The sequence below is a fragment of the Apodemus sylvaticus genome, chromosome 11 (assembly GCF_947179515.1).
Source record: "Apodemus sylvaticus chromosome 11, mApoSyl1.1, whole genome shotgun sequence".
Taxonomy (NCBI): Eukaryota; Metazoa; Chordata; class Mammalia; order Rodentia; family Muridae; genus Apodemus; species Apodemus sylvaticus.
The window spans coordinates 81,748,925-81,755,992 of NC_067482.1; the positions used below are offsets into that span (position 1 = coordinate 81,748,925).

The following is a 7,068-nucleotide window of genomic DNA, read 5'->3' on the forward strand; positions in this document are numbered from 1 at the left end:
GCTGCAGTAAGCCTCAGAGGCCTTCTGCTTCAGCCTCTGAAATTCTAGACACTTATCACACAGATCAGACTTTAAAAAAACTATATTTAATTATTTTTGAAGTGTAGACTTACAGCTTTTCTGATTCACTTTTTTTTTTTAAGGAGGGAATATGAATTTTCTTCACATGACTTGTACAACGTTTCTTCTCCATTTTTTTTTTTTAGCCTCTGTTCTCCGGGGGCTTATTTTTCCTGATTTATTTTTATAATACTGGAATATTCTGTAGGATTTTGAATTAATGACAAAGCCTCCTGTCAACCTGTCATTGTACCAGAGCTCGGATCAGGACGCTTGTGGCTTGGAGGTGGGAGGTGGTGTGGTGCAGAGTTTCTGGTTTCCTTTGTCATGCAGAGTCTCACATCTCCATTTCTCACTTTCCTTTCTGTTGCTCAATATTATGTCTCTTTTTTTATAAAATAAACAATTACCTGGGCTGGAGCCACTGCCGCTGAGCCCAGACCATGTCGCTACTCTCCTGTCACCGCCCCCACACCCCACTTTGTGCACTAGCCGAACCCAACACATTCAAAGTCCAAGATGGCTACCCCCAAGGACCAGTCTGTTCTTAAGGGAGAATGGATGCCCTTCCTCCACAGAACGAGATTACCATTGTTGGGGTTGGTGCAGTTGGCATGGCTCGTGCCATCAGTATCTTAACAAAGGAGTTGGCAGATGAGCCTATCCTTGTTGATGTCATGGAGGACAAGCTAAGGGCAGAGATGATGGATCTCTAGCATGGCAGCCTTTTCCTTAGAATGCTAAAAATTGTCTCCAGCAAAGACTACAATGTGACTGCAAACTCAAAGTTGGTCATTATCGCAGAGGGGGTGTGGGGCCCATTAGTGAGAGGGAGAGAACTGACTCAATCTGGTTCAGTGAAATGTGTACATCTCCAAGCTCATCATTTCCCATCGTTGTGAAGTCCACAGCGCAAGCTGCTTATTGTCTCAAAGCCAGTGGATATCTTGATCTGCGTGGCTTGGAAAATCTGGCTTTCCCAAAAGCCGAGCTATTGGAAGTGGTTGCAGTCTGGATTCAGCTTGATTCTTTTACCTGATGGGAGAAAGGCTGGGAGTTCACCCACTGAGCTGTCATGGTGGGTCCTGGTGGAGCTTGGCAACTCCAGAGTGGCCATCAGGAGCAGTGTGATCATTGCTGGTGTCTCCCTGAAGTCTCTGAACCCAGAACTGGGCACTGATGCAGAGAAGGAGCAGTGGAAGGAGGTTCACCAGCAGGTGGTGGACAGTGCATGTGAGGTAATCAAGCTATATGTCCTGGGCCATCGGCCTCTCTGTGGCAGACCTGGCCGAGAGCATAATGAAGCACCTTAGGTGGGTGCGCCCCATTTCTACCATGATTAAGGGTCTCTATGGAATCAGTGATGATGTCTTCTTCAGTGTCCCTTGCATCCTGGGACAAAATGGAATCTCAGATGTTGGAAAGGTGACTCTGACTCCTGAAGAGGAGGCCCACCTGAGGAAGAGTGGAGATACCTTCTGGGGAATCCAGAAGGAGCTGCAGTTCTAAAGTCTTCCTGGTGTCCTAGAACTTCACTGTCCAGGCTGCAGCAGGGTCTCTATGGAGACCACACATTGTCTCCTTCTCTTCTGAGCTGTGGCCAGTGCAGTTGTGTTAAGGCTGTCTGGGGGAAATCCTCAGTTCCCACATCTCTACCCTGCTGCCTAGTGGTACTTGTGTAGTGATAACACGGTTAGTGTGATAGCCCCAGTGTCTCTGAGACATACTGTCAACTGTGTGCAGGCTTCTATTATCCTGTGAGCCTGCTGCATTGCTGCCCTGAGAACCCTCACCAAACACACCTAGGCCAACGAGTTCCCAGTTAGTCATAACCCAGCTGCAGTGTGTAAGCCCATTATGCATATCTTGTGCATAAATGCTCCACAGGATATTTTATATATTATACATGTCTGTGGTGCACATTGCGATATTATGTGAAATGTAAGACCTGCATTTGGAATATGGAACCTACCATCCAAGTGTCATGGCCATGAAAACACCAAATAAACCTCGAACAAGGAAAAAAAAACCTAATTACCTTCACTTATTTATTCTTGTATGGGTGTAGGTGAGGGTGGGTGTGTGCCACAGTACTGGAGAGGTTGTGGGTGTTGCTTTTCTCCGTCCACCATGAGGGCTCCAGAGATCTAGCTCTGGTCATCAGGCTTGGTACCAGCTGCCTTTTCTTGTCGGGCCATCTCTCCAGCCTACTCATCACTTAATTTTCTGGTTTATGGTTTTTTTTTTCAAGACAGAGTTTCTATGTGTAGCTCTGACTATCCTGGAGCTCACTATATAGACCAGGCTAGCCTCAAACTCAGAGATCTGCCTGCCTCTGCCTCCTGAGTGCAGGGATTAATGGTGTCTACCACTATGCTTAGCTTAATTTTCAAAGACTTTCTTTCTTATTGCAGTTTCCTTCCCCGGAGACCGAGTGTTTACAGTATACTCCCTTGTGTCCTGGTTGCATCCACTCTCAGTCCCAGTCAGTGGAGCCACACAATGAGATTCTGCTTCAAAACTGAAAACAAGACCAAGAACAAACCAAAAATTCTCTGGCTGATTAGTTTCTTTTGAATTCAAAACCTTTCATACTGCAGGAAAATCTTCAAGCAGGAAGGAAAACAACTCAAAATAGCTTCAGGAAGTCCCTGAAACTAAGCAGATTCAGGAGGCCCTTCCCTGGTAGAGTAAGCAATAAAAACTCAGAGTTCTACCCGGAAGCTCAGAGCCAAGCTTCAAGGAAGATGCTCAGACCAGACCAGCTGCCTTGAAGAAGCAGTAACCAGCTGAACTGCCTACAGGCTGTGTGCAGTGTGCTTCAGGGCTGTCCCCAGTGCTGGGGTGGGCCCTGGTGATGTAGCTGTCATCTCTGCTCTCATAAGTAACCCCTCCCTCAAACACATGTAAGTAACCCCAACAGAACTCATTAGCTCACCCAGCTGGGCTTTGATGGTCTGTCATGGGTTCCCTATCAGGGGCGAGTAGATGTGTACCGTGCATCTCCCCAGGAAAAGTTTTGTTAAGCAGCGTTAATTGAAAAAGGAACAAAACTAAAAAGTGATTGATGTCAAGGGAATATGCCACATGCAGCGTACCTCTGTAACCAGGAAACAAATTACTCAAGTAACAACTGGGCAAAGGACCTGGGCATGATGTCACAAATTTGTAATCTTAGCACCTGAGAGATTGGGGCAGGAAGGTCATGTGTTTGAGCCCAGCATAGGTTACCTAGGAGACTAAAACAGAGAGAGAGAGAGAGAGAGAGAGAGAGAGAGAGAGAGAGAGAGAGAGAGAGAGAGAACAGATAAAGAATTGAGTATTTCATAAATAGCATACAAATGGCCAATAAGTATATGAAAAAATTCTCTGCATCACCAATCAAGAGGGAAAAAATTCAACCATCAGGAGGTATAATTTCATTCAATGTTAGTATCAAAAAGACAAGAGGGGTTGGAGAGATGACTCAAAGGTTAAGAGCACTGGCTGCTCTTCCTGAAGTCTTGGGTTCAATTCCCAGCACCCACATGGTGGCCCACAACTGTCTGTAACTTCAGTTCCAGGCTGTCTGCGCTCTCCTCTGCCTGGCAGGATCTTGTGGAAAAGTTCCTGGTATAAAGGAGAGTGGACAGACTTCTTTTGGCGTGTGGCTCCAGGCCAGGTTGACTGTTTCCGTTGCCTGAGGTGAGGCAGCTTGTTCCTGTGGTGGGAAGGTGTGGCTGAGGCTGCTGACCTCAGGCTGTGAAGAACACTGAAGGGATGAAGGCGTACTGCCCCCAAGGATGCACCTCTAGTGCCTTACCTCCTCCATCTGTGCCACTCCCCAAAGTTTCCAGTGTCTCCCAAAAAGCACTCCTGAGATCCAAGCCTTTATTACTCCAGCCTGTAGGGGATACTTTATCTTCAAACCATTATTAGCACAATGGATTAATTCCTTGAAAGCCATTTACCAAATGGATACAAGAACAGCTAACAATAGATCAGAGCAGCTCTATAGCTATTTGCATGCCTGCCTTTGTGGGTCTGAGCTGGTCAAGAAAGTCTGTCTTTGCCTCTCCAGCAGGGTTTACATGCAGACTCCCACCCATGTAAATGCCTATTATAGGCTAAAGGAGAGAGTTCATGTACACGTGAAAAATAAAAACTGAAGAGCTGCTCATAGTGAAAAGTGAGACTGAGAGAGAGAGAGAGAGAGAGAGAGAGAGAGACAGACAGACAGACAGACAGACAGACAGACAAAGAGCTCCCTCACGGTGGGAGGCAGCAGTCTTCACCATGTTCTAGGGCCAGAGACCTCAGTGAGCCGCAGGCTGCAGGCTGCAGACCCTGTCCACTCAGCAGGGCATAACTTGGCTGCAGCACATTTTGTCCACATCCATGGCCCAGAGTTCCATATGAAACTCCATTCTTCCTAACTGGGGTGTGGGAAATGGCTTGTGACTTTGTCAGGTTAGAAAAAGGCCACAGTGCTCAGGGTGAGCTGCTTCTGGTCACAGGGCTCATTCAGGGCCACCTGGTTCTTATCCTTTCAATTTCTAACTGATACCTACATTTCTTGAGAAGATGGTTGATTGTTCTTTTCCAAGATTAAAGAACTGGACATTGCTGGAGCTGGAAGGTGTTAACTCATGGACTCAGTCACCCCACAAGCCATGGATGGAGAGGTGGAAATAGGTCCTGGGAATTCAGAGACCAGCCATGTCATTAAATCTTACATAGTTTAGAAAAAGCAGTCAGTTCCCAGGATGGGAGAGCAGGGTCTGGGTTAGCTGCTAGTGAAAAGCTTTTTTTCTGACATTTTGTTGTTCAAGGGCATCATGGTGATCAGTGCTGGGGTCGTAGATATAGGAGCAGACATATCATGGCACCCATATGGAGGTCAGAGACAATTTGTACGGATGGGATCTCTCCGTCCACTGCATATGTGGGTTCTCGGCATTGAACTCAGGTGGTCAGGCTTGCCATGAAGTCCTTGAACTCACTGAACCACCTTACAGGCCCCTCAAGCCTTCTTGTCAGACCTTTGCTCTCTCCAGCAGCCCCTCTGGGAAATCATCCTACCATGGTGACACTTTCTTTGAAGTCAGCAGGAACCCCTATCATGAGCTGCCCGCAAGCTGGGGCTGGAGGTTGTTTTTTCTCTGTACTTTGAGGGCCTGGCATATGCCTGAAACAAAGACATTCAAAGTCAGGAAAGTGACTTTCAGAGGCCGGCATAGATGGCCTACCCCATCTCAGCTCTTTTTAAAGCACGCTATTCTTAGAGTATAAGGCAATATATAGACACAAAAAACCAAAGACGCAGTATTTCTTCCTAACACAGAGCAGAAGTCTGGCCCTTTCCATCACCAAATCCGTCCTCTGGGGAGGAGCGATCAGTAATCAGCTTCTTGTGATGGGCATCAGCAGAAATAGCCTTTCAGCTGTGGGCGGTCAGGGATCTGACTGAGAGGGGAGTCAGACAAATGAAAGCATTGGGCTGTCTGCAGGCCATAGGGGAGGGAGTGAAAGCCACACACACACACACACACACACACACACACACACACAGGTCAGGGCGAGAACACACAGAGCTCTGGGCGTGGCAGGGGACACAAGCTGGTCTGTGGCCACGCCTGGCTTGGGGTTTGAGTGACGTTGGCTGGTGAGAACTGTCCTTCCAAGCATCCCATGGCTTTTGACTATAATCTTGCCTTTCTGCTGTGTGGCAGTCTGTGGATGGAGCTTGGATCACAGCATGCATTTGCTGTTTTCACAGGAGCCAAACCGTGGGCCTCTCCCATGGGACACGCGGAGGGTGGGGGATGGGTCATAGAGGGGTGGAGAGAAGAGGAGAGAAAGAGAAAATGAGAGAGGTGATCATATATCCCCCCCTTTCTCCCTCCCTCTCCCTCTCCCTCTCCCCCCCCCCCATGCGCCTGCATGTGTGTTAGGTCAGAAGTTGGCTCCATGTGGGGGTGATCTCCTCTATCTGTATTGATTCTCCACCTTTTCTTTGAGATGGGGTTTTACATTGAACTTGGAGTCCACAGATTTGGGTCCACTGCCTGGCCAGCAAACTCCTGGGATCCCCCTGTCTCTACCTCCGGGCACTGCGGTTACAGGCACATGCCGCTGCTGAGCTCTAAGCTCAGGTCCCCTTGCTTCAGAGTGGGCGCTCTGCCCACTGAGACGCCGTCCCAGGCTCGAAGAGTCCTTTTTATGGCTGCAGGTAAGATGCTGGTGCCCTGACTAAGAAGTCCAGCCTAGGCTCCTACTGCTTTCTGACTCTCCATAAAATGCTTATTCCAGAAAACTTTTGGTTAACCTGTGCCTCACTGGTGGGCGGCCTGGGGAGGGCCTGTGCCTGAACCCACATCAGTCTTCTCTGCCAGGGTGAGTGCTATGTGACTTGGGAGCAGAGCTTCCTACAGGCCCCATAAGAAGTGGGAAATCTAGGCCTTTGTCCCTGTCTTGGGCCTCCGTGGGGAGACACCAGGAGGAAGATGACTGTGACTGTCCCTGTGGGTCCAAGTGAAAGGATGACATAAACCCCATCTGTCTCCATTTGAGGACCAGACCTGATTTCAGAAAGAAGGTCATAGGCACCAGCTCCAGGAACAGAGCATAAAATCCAGAACAAGATCATAAAATCCCCTCCCAAAGAACAGCCTGGGATAACCACAAAAATGGGGAACTATCTCAGAATGGGCCATCTGTGCTGGGCAGCCCTGTCTCATCCTATGATTAAACGTTCATGGCATAGGACCACTGATCACTGACCACCTGTGACCCCCTAGCACCCACCAATGACATTTTTAGATTACCTAATCCTTCTAGAGAGTTCCCCTAGTTCCGTATAAGAAGGCCTGATCACCATTTCAAAACTTGGTTGACCCCGCATGCTGGTCATGTGTGCAGAGTAAATACTCTTTGTGTTTGCGTGCTGTCTGAGTCTGGGGTCTTCCTTCAGTGATCTTCAGACCCTTACATCATCTCTGCCTCAGAGTTCCCTTTGTTCCCAAGGGG

The 7,068-nt window shown here is 48.3% G+C and overlaps 1 pseudogene; it reads left to right on the top strand.

The window, feature by feature from the left end:
* Positions 1–617: 617 nt before the first annotated feature.
* On the top strand, positions 618–1,569 carry LOC127696785 (L-lactate dehydrogenase A chain-like; annotated as a pseudogene).
* The last annotated feature ends 5,499 nt before the right edge of the window (positions 1,570–7,068 follow it).